The sequence below is a fragment of the Muscardinus avellanarius genome (assembly GCF_963383645.1).
Source record: "Muscardinus avellanarius genome assembly, chromosome: 1".
NCBI lineage: Eukaryota > Metazoa > Chordata > Mammalia > Rodentia > Gliridae > Muscardinus > Muscardinus avellanarius.
Window position 1 is genome coordinate 40,140,291 of NC_137786.1, and position 12,055 is coordinate 40,152,345.

Consider the following 12,055-nt stretch of genomic DNA (forward strand, 5'->3'; position numbering starts at 1 on the left):
TTTAGATTAATTCTCCTACTTAGACTGAGTTATAATTTCCAAAAGCTTTTTGAAGTTATTATTAACCATAATTATGAATGAGTCCGAGAATAAGAGTTGCAGTGCCAGAGAGAACTGTATTGGTCTTTTCCCCTTTCTCTGGCCCTGAGATTATGTAAATATTTGCCATTTTAAAGATTTCATCACTACAGCTGTTAAAACTTATGTGTACCTGTATAAAAAAGTCTACAAATACTCCTGTCAGGTAAACATTCACTAGAAATACTAGAAATTTAATTTCCCTCCCCTCTTAATAGAAATGCAAAATGTGCCATTTAACACACTCAGGACAGAGTAGACACATAGAGGAGATACAATATTGTAATAGCTATTTCACAAAGAAATGACATCATTGAACTCTAAAATGAAACTGAGTATACCCTGAGCATCCTTCACTTCTCGACAATCTAATCTGTCTCTTCTGTGAACTTCATTCTCTCTGTCCTGCCCTTGAAGGCTGTTCTTCCCTGGAGTGTCACACACAGGACTGTCATCTTCTGTTCTACACATGCTACTTGGGAAATATTATGCATTCATCTATGTCTTCAATGAATAATTTTTAAACAATAGCATTATCTAAAAGCTTTATCTCCAATCCAGTCCTGTCTTCTCAGTCCAGATCCCCATGATCAGCAGCCTAGCAAGTCTGCCCTTTAAGATTTCACACTGATGCCAATCAGTAAAACCAAGCTCAAACACCCTCCACATAGACTCCCCTCCCACATGCACGTCTCACTATCCTCTATCTCAGGGAATAAAATAACTCATTACATTCTTTCCAAGTAAGAAATATTGGAGCTATCTTAGACTGTCCAACTCTTAGACATAAATTTACCCAATCTCATCCCCAGTTACCAAGACTCTTTGGCTAATATTTAAAAATATAACAGTGCATGATACTCCTTTAACATATATGGTTTTTAAAACCATAAAGTTAAAAGTGAAAATGATAAAATAATAAATTATGACCATATTATAAATGTCATACACCAAAACCAAATGAGGATAACTTTAATTTGTTTTTAGGGATATTAAAGTTTTATTTTAATCCAAAAAAAAATAGGAAATACTGAGACAGAGAAGTTTCCCCAAGTGGGGATGAGACCCCCAAAAGAGAGTATTCCTACATTTTAAATTAAAAACATAAAAGAATGTTATATTAATATATTTGCTCCTCAAATAAAGCGACCTAACTGAGGGGATGGAGGGAAACTCTATAAAGGACGTGATGTACTTAAACAAACACATCAAAGTCAATCACTAAGCCAAGCACGGGAAGGAGGGAGGAGAGGGAATGGGGCGATAATTGGGTAAGGGCTAATTGGGTGATGTGTACATGTATGTCTCTACTATCTTTTATCCCATCAAGGTATATGACTACAATGTACCAATAAAAATTAAATTATATATGTATATACATACATTTATATATATGCTCCTCACTATTACCATGTCATCTGTCCTCATTTAGAAATTCTTGACAGATGTTTAATTTGGAGATAAGTTATATAAATTCTCTAATCCTACATTTTCTCATCTATAAAATTAAAATTTGCATGAAACCAAATATATACATTTTATTGACTAAAATGATTAAGTAAAATGATGACTATAAGTCAAAGAGCTTGGCACAAAGTAAACTGTGGGACACAATGTTGTTGGTCTAATAATTATCCATGTGTCCTTCTTTCCTTATTGAAAAAAATCAAATTTTTATGGAATATACAGAAACTTATTAAAATTAAACCGAGTTTTATATCTCTGTTGTTAAAATAGAAGCTTTGTTAGAAAGAAAACTAATATATTATCCCTATTAGCCAATAGAGATGAAAAGAATGAAGTATTATCCATTATTCATTATAGCAATAATATTTATCATACCATGCTTTTTATTAGCAATACTGAAGCCATTTGATATCTCAGTATCAATGTGAAGCTCCATTAATCCTTGTAATTTCCTTATAAAGTATCATTTACTGTATTTTATAGGCATAAACACAGATCGAGCTATTGACTTTATAGTATAATATAACACTGTCTTTTCCCCAGATAGATTCATTCCTTAGTTAGCTAAAGAAAATACAATTATCCATTAGAGAAGTATGATATAACTTCTGTCTTTTTAAGTAATAAATGTATCCCTGAAAACTGACCATGTGAGAATTTCCTCAACTGTCCATGAATTGTTCTTCTTGTCTCTGCTGTGGAAATTTCTCTTCGGTGCCAGGCTCTCCCTTTTCCTGAACTCTCAATTTCTATATCTTGCAAATGTTAATACCAAATTGTCCTTATTATTCATCTCCTCTTTCCATTTCCACTGTTGTTTTTCTGATTTAGGCAGAGATAGCACTTCCTTAGAGTTCCTCATAAGTCCCATATCTCTTCTTTCCCGTCATTTCTACCCACCAGTCTCAAAGCAACCTAACATGTAATTTTCCACGTCAAAAGCCCATCAATGACTCAATTAAATAAAAACAACTTAATATGATTGTCAAGGTACTTTGCAACATGGCCTCCTTCTCCTTCCCAGCCTCTCTGAAAAACTTACGACAAGCACTCCATAGGTTAGGCAAGAACGTTTATCATCATGCATACCTATGTACTGTATATACACAGGAGATATGGTCACTTCCATTCTAGCTATCCTAGAATCTGACAAAGTATTCTTTAGTTTGTGTAAGGGAATGTTGTTTTTTGTTTGTTTGTATAAAATACTTTTTTGTGTGCTACTGGGGATGGAACTCAGGGGCATTCTACCTCTGACCTATGCCCCATTTTTTATTCTTTATTTTGAAAAAGGGTCTTATTGAGTTGCAAAGAGCCTCACTAAGTAGCTATAAGGTTTAGATACACACACACACACACACACACGCACACACACACACACGCACGCGCGCGAGCACCAAGAGAATAGAGATTTCTCATATACCTTTTTCTCTGACACATACATAGCCAGCCCCATTATCAATGGAACTCACCATGGAAGAACATTTGTTACAAATGATAAATCTACATCAACATGTCATTATCATTCAGAGTCCAGACTTTATATTAGGGTTCGTGGTTGAGGTTGTACATTATATGAGTTTGAGAAAGTTTATTGGGACATGTATATGCATGGGTAGTTTCACTACCTTAAAAATCGTCTGTGCTCTGCCTATTTTACAATCCTCAAACAACATATTTTCAGAATGCTTCCTATTTGGTTTTGCTTCTGTCACTATTTTTCCTTGTTTCTTCTGTCATTACTGTATTCATGTTCTTTGAAGTTCAAAATTTTATCTTGCCTTTCATTTATTTTTTGCTATAAGGTAGACAGCATCTAAAAATGCATTCAATGGGGATATTTAACATTTAATAATATCTTTATAATAAGATAACATTAATAACATAACATTAAAAAGAATAGGAAATGGAAAACAAAGAGATTAGAAATATATATTTTAGGTTAGATAGCCAGAAAACAAAAGATTTGACTCCCAATTTGCTATAATATAAAATCTATCTACTTCTACTCAGAGAGAAATTATTTATTTATTTATTTATTTATTTATTTATTGTGGTACTGGGGGTGGGACCCAGAGGCTTTCTATCTTTGGGCTATACTCCCAGACCTATTTTATACTTTATTTGGAAACAGCCTCTCACTAAGTTGCTGAGAGCCTCACTCAGTAGCTGAGGCTGGCTTCGAACCTGTGCGATCCTCCTGTCTCAGCCTCCCAAGCACTGAGATTATAAGCGTGCACCACCATGCCCAGCTTAGAGAGAAAGAATTTATAAAAGGTTCTGGTTGAAATTTTAAAGCAAACTAGAGTTCAAATCCTAGCTTTTACAGCTAAATAAATTGGAATAAGTTGTTCAAATCCTAGCCTCACTAGCTAAATAAGTTGGAATAAGGTATTTAACCGCACTGAACTGCAATATTCTTATATTATTTTCAAAATTGTATATGCATATGCAGTGTAGGGTTTAGAAGTTGTGATACAGAAGTCAGAGCATACCAAGACCCCAATCTGGTAGCCTAAGTTTTTTGTCTATACTTTTTCTCTATAGAATCCTGATCAATATTTCCATTCTCCACACAGAACATCAGCATCCCTAGGAGGCTTTGCTTATCTCTAGACCCTTAAAATAAATGCCCACAGTTCAAATGGACAAAGAAATTGCTATATACAAAACGCTCTTCTCTCAACTACCAGAAAAAAGTACATTAAGTTGAAAACCGGTAGTCCTGACAATTATGGCCGTGTAATAACCAGGTAAGTGTTTTATCCCATTCTGGAAATAAGTAAATAATAAATAATAAGATACTTCAAGTAAAATAATATTTTTCAATTATACTTAGTGTATTATCACTAATAACTATAATTTTAATTACAAATAAAATCATTTACATAGACAACTTATTTTTCTTATAAAGAATGAATATGCTTCTTCTCGGTATTTAGAAATATGGAAATGGTTTCATAAAAATTAGTCCGTAATATTAAACCTCAGACTTCTAAACTTGGTCATACTTCATTTTTGCTACCCACTTACATCCCTCTGAGGCCTATGGTAAATAAAGACAACTCTACTTCCTCCACAAGATTCCCCCGCTGTCCTTGAGTGGAAGCTCCTTACTTAAGATATCTGCTTGGGTGGAGATAATCTGATGTCAGACATCTCTAAACTAAAGTCTTAAAGAGATATAATATAAACACTTGTGATACCTACTAAAAGTGTGCTTGTCTTTATAATATTCTCTCTTGATATTGTATTGAATAAACACTTGTCCTCTCTCCTTTCCTTCTCTCTTCTCTCTTCTCTCCTCTCTCTTCCCTCCCTACCTCCCTCCCTCTCAAAATAAACAGATTGCCATTAGAAAAAAAGAGGAAGATAACTTCTGGTTATGTTTCTGTGAACTGCCAACTGGTTTCAAAATGTATTTTCCTAGGGATTAATAAACATCTATAATAATTATAGATGCAATATAAGTGTTTATCCTCTTTTATTCAAAAAATGTCCTCAAGACATCAATTAAATTTTATTTTTAGGTGTCAACCATAAATAGGGGATACATTTGTATCCACACACTTACAAATATAATAAGTACATAAGTATTCAATATCCCCCCTAGATTTCTTTTTATAACAATATAATAACAGTCTTCACAATCATGTTCTGAATCTACTTTTTTATGCTGAATTTTCAAAATTTCAATTAATAGTCCAGTGCTTTGGCACATACCTTCTGAAAAATGGCATAAAGGGCCTTCTCTTATTTGCTGAGGCCCCTTCCCAGTATTTTCAGTGGGGTTTACCTCTCTAAGTCTCAGAAGCCAGTATCTGAACTTTGATCTGAAGTGTTAGCAGAATTCCCTGTCACCAATTAAACCCCACTACTCACATGATATTTTTTGAAAGTAGAAGAACTATTAATTACTTAAGTTATAGTTAAAAATTATAAATTTAGTTTTATTTAGGTCCATGACACATGTAGCTACCAAAAATATCATCTTTAATAAATACTTGCATCCAAATCAGTTGAGAGCCCCATTACCTACTGAATTTAACGTTTGTACCTAATACTTAAGCTCCCTTTATAAAACTGTATCCTTATTGCTTCTTAATATATGCCTTGACTACAATTAAAATAATACATAATATTATATATTGCAACTTCTAGCGTGTATGATTTTTGTTTCTGAAACACCCACCTGGAATGCCCAAAGAATATTTAATCTGGAATTGATCTGAAGTATATGCCTTTAGTAAGCTTTGCAAAAAAGACTCCCTCCCCACTCCCCCTTCCCATGGAATACAGGATATTGAGACTGGCATTGGTATTCTCACATGCATATATAATGTCAGTAGAAGTGCTTCCTTCATTACTTTCCTTTTCCCTCCTCCATAAATCCATTTCCATTACTCCACTAGTTTCTGTTCCATATCTAAAGTCCCTCTTGTAGTCCAATTTATCCCTAGCTTCTGCATCTGAGAGAAAAATCATATGACCCTTCACTTTCTGTGACTGGCTAATTTCATTTAACATAATGATCCCCAGGTCCATTCATTTTCCTGCAAATGACATAACTTGGTTCTCTTTATTGCTGAGTACAATGTCCCTGTTTGCATATCCTATAATTTCATGATCAATTCGTCTGTTGTTTAGTACTTGAATTGGTTCCATAATTTGGCTATTAAGATATTACTATAAATACCTAAATTCTATCCCTTTGAAAAGATCCCCAGGAGTGGTACAGCTATATCATATGGTGTATCCATTCCCAGGTTTCTGAGAAATCTTCACATTGATCTCCATAGAGGCTATGCTAATTTGCAGGTCTAGTTTTTGCTCTAGTGTTTTTATGTCTCATAAAGACACATTTATTATCCTTGGAGAATGGAAAGGAAAGATATCAGAAATGCAAATAACACATATATAAACAATTTTAAATGTATATATGCTAGCTTTCTCAGTACAAAAAATTTTTACTAAATGATTTCATTTGAGAAAATGTAGTCTAACTTAAGGAAAAAACTAAGACCATATTTAAAGATATTTCAGTGTTTTCCAGCAGCCTAGCAATTTGCCCAATACGAACATGAGACAGGTGAGTGGCACATTATTTTAACCAATTTTGTGAATGGCTGATGATAATAAACTAATTGTGGGACTGTCTAATGAGAGAGAAATTCACACACTATGTAAGTGTTAAGATCTGAACTAATTCAGCCCAAAACAAACCTATTTTGTGTATTTTCCTTAACCTGGTACTGCATTTCTTCCCTGGTGTCAATCTTCTAACCACCAATACTAATGTCCTTATTTTGCTTCACATACTCTTATAGGTGGTATTTTACAACTGTTTAGCTTCCTACTTAAAATCCTCCCAAATACTTGGTTTCATTGATTTCACATTATCATAGTTTCTCCTTTATATTTCTATATTAGAAAAAATATTTTCTTCAGTCCTTACCAGACAACTTGTCTTTAATGTAGGCTTTCTACCCCCTACCTTTCTTTCCTCTATTCACTATCTCCTTTGGCCTCATCAACTCCAAGTTTAACTAATCCGTCAATACAAATGGTTCCCCAATCTATTACTGGCCTCACCCTACATGCTAGTGTTGTGCATTTCTAAATACATCCTGCAGAGTTGGTGGCCTCTAAATGTCCCAGTGGAACAACCATCTCAACAGGTTTACATTTATTTTTTTTAATTTTTTTATTTTTTATTGGTGCACTGTATTCATACATCATAGTGGGATACAAACTTTTGTAGACATACATGCACACATCGCCCAGTCAGCCCCCACCCGATCCCCACCCCATTCTCTCCCCATCCCTCCCTCCCATGCTTGGCTTAGTGGTTGACATCTAGTATTATAGCAATTTATCCAAAATTAAAAATGATAATCTCACATAACAGTTTCATTTGTCTGATACCAAGCTTTTGATGACTTAAAGATAACATTTCAATATTTCTTTTTACTTTCTTTCTTACCAGAGAATATTTTTTCTATTTTTTTTAGGTGAAACTATCATATATTTATATATTTATTTTTCAGAAAAAAAATCTATCCTAATATGGCTTTTATTTAACTCCAATGGTTTATATATCTGCCTTTAGAATAGTACTACACTGTTTCAATTATTGTAGCTTTATATGGTTTGAAGTCAACAGGTTTACATTTAAACCAATTAATCTTACAGCCTCAACGTAATTTGCCTGATATTTTTCTTTATTTTTATTATAAAATATTTGTTCCTATTTCCTTCATCCATTAAGCATAAGAATTAATAATTTTTCCAACTCTACATTTCTTCTAATAAAATAGTTTATACATCGGCTTTTCATTTATTTCTGTTTATATCATACAGGGTGAAGTTCTTATTATATCATTATTTGGCTTACTAATTTTTTTTATTTCAACCTGCCATCATAAATTGCATTCTATTTATATACAAGAAACTTTCCTGTCACTTACAAAATGAAATACAATCACTCAAAATCCTCTGGAGTGTAAACCAATTCTATATCTTAGAGTTTATTTTTTATGTACATGATTTTTAGCTAAACTTTAGAAATAATCTGTTATTCAAACATCTTGTGTTTTGCTATTCCTCAAAAAATATCACCTGGGGTGTTTTTTTTCTAAAACCCAAATTCAGTATATTCTAATGTTACTTTAATAGTCAACTTGCCTTCCAGTTCCTTTCTGGTACCCTTCTTAATCCCATTACTAAGTCAGGAGTTGATTTCCTCCCTGCCCCAAACTCCTGTCTTAATTTCTATACACAATTTCCAGCATCTGCAGGCACCACTAGTGAATAGTGTATACCTTACCGTAACAAGGGGTCAATAATAATTTGATAAAGAGCACTTAATAAGCAATTTCTAAATATACTGCTTTAGCTCTTTTTCCTAACCAAATGAAATGTCAATCTTCTTTATATTTAAATTGCCTACTAAATGATATGTCTGTGTTGCTGAGTTCCTAATGATCAAATTCCAAATCAGTTGCATCCGTGATAATGAGGGTTTATTATGTTATTATAAGATTTCAGTTAAAATATATGATGAGATGTTCTTTTGGATGGCTTAGAAATTAATTAGGTATAAGCCTTTTTTATTTCTCCTTGAATGGTAGAATTACGATGTATATTTTTAAACTGTTCTAATCTCCTTGCTTTAGACAACAGGAAGAAAGATGTCATTCAAGGGTGCTTTGATTATGTCATTCAAAATAACTTCAAATGAAGGCCACAACTTGCAATCTGCTGAATCCAAACATCTGTTTACCCCTAATTGTCACCCACAAATTTACTTCCATAGTCTGCAGCTTTAATCAAAGGATACATAATGGAGCAGAACTCTCTGAGAATTAAGTTCGTCTATGCTGCATTATTCTGTATTTATGATGACATGTAGACTTTCCTTAAAAAGAAAAATTCTTAATTTATAAAGGATGAGTAGAAATAGTGCATAAAATAGCTCCTCATGTTTAAATTTAGAGTTCTTCAAAAAGTCCAGATTGATTCTGTTTCATTGCTAGAGAGGCTAGTACTCTATAGACTCCAAGCATTTTTATTTCATTGAACATTGAGTGATTTTTAAAAATACATATATTGTTTTCTATTTCTTGGCATCTTATTTAAGAAAAGCAAAAAATGCTGTCACTGGTTATGTAATTCTCAACAGTCGTATGTTCTAGCATCATTCATTCTACTGTTAAATTAACTAAGGGGTGCATGCCTATAATTCCAGGTACTTAAGAGTTGAGACAGCAGGATCAAAGGATTGAAGACAACCTTGGTAACTTGGCAAAACTCTGACTCAAAGTAAAAAAGTTAAAAGGGCCAGGGAGTTGAAAGTGCTCCTGGGTTTAATCCTAGTACCACACACACAAAAAGTAAATAAAGTCGAGCATGGTGGCATATACTTGTAATCCCAATACTTGGGAGGCTAAGACAGGAGGATCACAGGTTCGCAACCAACCTTAGCTACTTAATGAAGTCCCCCACAACTGCAAGTATTGTTCTGAGCACTGCAGGAAATGCATATGCAAATTATACACAAACCCTGCCTGCCTTCAAGAACCATGAAAAATTAATGAGATAAAAATGATAATTTTTACCTAAATAAAACTAAAAAATAATTTAAGGTATGTTTGTAAGTATAGTAGACAAGGATTTCCAAAAGGGGAACAACTGGTCATCTGTTTAAGGTCAGTATGAATATTAAAAAAGTTCAAAAACAGTATTTGCTGAGGAAATGCTGAAGTTGAATATTTATTTATGGCACAAATATCAATACATAATCATACATGGGCTACTTAGACTTTTAAAGAAAATCAGATACATCTCAGCTCTCAAAAAGACATGAAATAGGAAAGAAAACAAACTAAATATCTCATAAAATATAACAAATTCGGTGATGGTCTTAAATAAAAGATAGTACTAGAGCATACCAAGGAGAGTAGTCATGTCTTCTAAGTAGGAACAACAGGAAAAATTCACAGAGTCAATTAATCCATCTCTTACCTACACAACTGCAGGAATTTGCTTTGGTGCACATGACAACACATTCACTGAGCACTAAATGCCCCTTGCTTGCCACTAAAAAAGCAAAACTAGACATGAGGTAGAAATAAAGGGATTAAATGTCATGAGAAGGTAAAAGGTCTTCTGGTATACTTATTTTTTCAGTTAATGCTCTAGCCATTGTAATATAAAGTAAATCTAAGGCTATATCAACATTTAATCCTCATCTATTTTAAAGTCCTTGTTTTCCCAATCAAAATGCATGATCACGATGAAGGATAGCCAAGAATCTGGTCAAATAAAAATCTCAATTAAGCACCATTTACAAAGTCAAATTATAAAACCAATTTATGTGTTCATCATCAGATGAATGGATGAAGAAATGCAGTATAGACAGAAAACAAAATTTTACTTGGTCCTAAGGAAGAAGAAAATTATGTCATTTTCAGAAAAATGGATGGAGCTAGAGAATATTAGTGAGATCAGCCAGTTTCAGAAAGTTAAGGGTCATATGTTTGCTCTGATATGTGGAAGCTAGAACAAAAATAGGAAACAAAAGGGACTTCATGAAGATGAAGAAACTAGTAGAATAGTGGAAGGGGACAAAGGAGTGAGGTGAAAGAGGAAAAGAAAAGATGAAGGAAACTATTAAAAATAATGCTATGACCATATAGGAAGGTATCACTAACAATCTCACTAACATGTATAAGGAGTAGGGAGCAGTGGGGTGGGATCTGGAGGGAAACACACCAAAGTTATGCCTGTAATCCCCATCCCTGGAAGGCTGAGACAGGAGGATCACAGGTTTGAAGCCAGCCTCAGCAATTTATGCTGCCAACAACTTAGCGAGACCCTGTTTTCAAATAAAAAATAAAATAGGGCTGGAGATGTAGCTTGGAGGTAGAATACTTCTGAGTTCAATCTCCAGCACCACACACCAAAGAAGTGTTAAGTTCTGCTTATATTTATACATTTTCAAGTACATTTTTCTTCCAAATCTTTTTTAAAGCAACCAATACCAACTTACTTAACAGCAGATTTTTGAAGTTAAAGATTATTCATTTCCACAGATTTAGAACCCTACTTAGATAAACAGGAATGCCATTTAGTTTATAGGGATTTTTTTTTCCTAAAAAAAGAGTAGCGCTTAAAGATGTTATTTCATACTTAAACTGCATTGTGGTTTTCACCCACTGGCAGCTGCGTATTATCTGAGGAGCAGAATGGGGGAATGTGCCAAGGAAGAAAGTGATTCTATCAGGAGCATATGTTTTCAGGTCTGTAACAAATATCAAGGGTGTGTGGGCAGAGCACCATTTGCTATGCAGTATTTAAGAATTGAGGACCAAGTTGCTTTAATTATTTGGCAATTCACACAAACAGTAGGGCACATTTTAAGCAGAACTGCTAGTACAATGAGAAATTTTCAGTCACCTACAAATGAATCGAATGAATAACCACTCCAATTACCTTCAGTCCCTACAAAGAACTTGTGTGTTTTTTGTATAGGCATAACGAAAAATGTATTTTTGTCCTTTCATCTCTCCTTTCATCATTCACTGGACTTATTAACCTTTTTTGCTTCAACGGAAAATATACCCAGGATAAGATGTTGCTCAACAGATGACTAAAGGCAGTTAGTTGGTGGAAGTTTTTCCTGTTTTGTTTTTTATTTTATGTAGGCCAAGGACATAGAGGAAATTAAAATGAAGCACTCAAAACCCAATCTTTTGTATGTGTCAAAAATAGCAGTTCTGGAAATAAAGATTGCATTGTGCTTTGCAATTACTAACTCAAGAGCCATTATTCCAAAATCCATATGGCACCAAACCATAACAGTAGCAAGGAAAAGAGAAATATCTACCTATAGGTTATGTTCATGAGGAGTGATTCATATTAAAACTACTTAAACTTATATAAACGTCTTAGTTTAAATCTCTACCCAACTTCATCTTTCCTTTCATTACCTCTACCAAATCATGGAGTT

At 33.7% G+C, this 12,055-nt stretch overlaps 1 protein-coding gene across 1 annotated transcript in view; it reads right to left on the reverse strand.

Annotated features, from left to right (window-relative positions):
• Positions 1-12,055, reverse strand: part of HCN1 (hyperpolarization activated cyclic nucleotide gated potassium channel 1) — a gene marked incomplete at both ends in the record, with an annotated part of 374,584 nt that overhangs the window by 328,524 nt on the left and 34,005 nt on the right. The window lies entirely within an intron of this gene.